This window comes from Triturus cristatus, chromosome 4_2 (genome assembly GCF_964204655.1).
Source record: "Triturus cristatus chromosome 4_2, aTriCri1.1, whole genome shotgun sequence".
Lineage (NCBI taxonomy): Eukaryota > Metazoa > Chordata > Amphibia > Caudata > Salamandridae > Triturus > Triturus cristatus.
In genome coordinates this window covers 647,421,464-647,423,125 of record NC_140586.1, presented here as the reverse complement: position 1 = coordinate 647,423,125, position 1,662 = coordinate 647,421,464, and the positions used below count along the sequence as shown (strand labels likewise).

Below are 1,662 nucleotides of genomic sequence, written 5' to 3'. Positions count from 1 at the left end.
AAATTGCCTATCACAAAACAAACTGGTTTTGCAAGGGGGGGGGGGTCACCTGGGTTTTTGGCCCTGTGCTCGGCAGACAGCTAGAGAAATCTGCCAAACCCACACATTTCTGAAAACTAGACACCCAGGGGATTCAAGGGAGGTGTGGCTTGCGTGTATCCCCAACATTTTCTTACCCAGAATCCACTGCAAACCTCAAATTTAGCTGAAAAAATCACTTTTACCACAGTTTTTTGTGTGGGAAAGTTGTGGCATCACAGGGTTGACACAAATTTCCTACCACCCAGCGTTCCCCCAGGTCTTCCGATAAAAATGGCACCTCATTCGTGTGGGAGGCCCAAGTACCCACGACAGGCAAGGGCCCAAAACGTATTGAGTCGACATCAAAATTGCCTATCACAAAATGACCTGGTTGCAAGGGGGTCACCTGGGTTTTTGGCCACGTGCTCAGCGGCCAGCTAGGGAAACCTACCAAACCCACACATTTCTGAAAACTAGAAACCAAAAGGATTCCAGGGAGCTATGGCTTGCATGGATCCTGTAACGTTTTCTTACCCAGAATCCCCTGCAAACCTCAAATTTAGCTGAAAAAATCACTTTTTCCACTCATTTTTGTGTGGGAAAGTTGTGGCATTACCGGGCTGACACAAATGTCCTACCACCCAGCGTTCCCCCAGGTCTCCTGATAAAAATGGTGCCCCACTTGTGTGGGAGACCCAAGTACCCGCGACAGGCAAGGGCCAAAAATGTATTGAGGCGACATCAAAATTGCCTATCACAAAATGACCTAGTTTTGCAAGGGGGGGTCACCTGGATTCTTGGCCCCGTGCTTGGCGGCCACCTAGGGAAACCTACTAAATCCACACATTTCTGAAAACTAGACTCCTGGGGATTCCAGGGAGGTATGGCTTGCGTGGATCCCCCAACTTTTTCCTACCCAGAATCCCCTGCAAACCTACCGCCCCCATCTGCACCCGGGGGGGGCAGAAAGACCCTTATTGTGCAGGGGGGTTGGGGGCTTTGGCGTGCCCATATTAGGCAGCCCCCACCCCAATTTACATAATAAAGAAATCCCTGGTTTCTAGTGGGCTTTCTGCCCCCCTGGGGGCAGAAAGACTGGAATCTTGTGGGGGGAAGTGTGGGGGCATTGGCATGCCCATATTGGGCAGCCCCCACCCCTAATTATAATTGTCAAACACATCCCTGGTATCTAGTGGGCTTTCTGCCCCCCTGGGGGGCAGATTGGGGCTACTGCCCCATCTGCCCCCTGGGGGGGCAGAAAGAGTGTGGTTTTACGGCTGGGGTGGGGGCATTGGCATGCCAATATTGGCAGCACCCACCCCTAAATAAAAGGAAAACAAAAATCCCTGGTATCTAGTGGGGTTTCTGCCCCCCCGGGGGGGGCAGATTGGGGGCTACTGCCCCATCTGCCCCCCGGGGGGCAGAGAGTCAAAATTTGCCCAAAATAATATGGGGGGATTCTCCCCTTTCCAACGATACCTCTCCTGACTTCCTATGTGCTCAGGAGGCTGAGATAGCCCCCTCAGCACGTAGAAAGTGAAATTGAAATGAGCTTCATGGCTCATTTCAGTTTAATTTTCATTGCAATGACGTCAGCGCGCCATGCGTGCGATCGGCATTGCAATTAAATTGCAAATTGGC

The 1,662-nt window shown here is 51.6% G+C and overlaps 1 non-coding gene across 1 annotated transcript; it reads left to right on the top strand.

The window, feature by feature from the left end:
* Window positions 1-1,221: 1,221 nt before the first annotated feature.
* Window positions 1,222-1,359, top strand: LOC146834812 (small nucleolar RNA SNORA17). The gene has a single exon (XR_014960858.1). It is a non-coding gene; the product is annotated as a small nucleolar RNA SNORA17 (small nucleolar RNA).
* Window positions 1,360-1,662: the final 303 nt, after the last annotated feature.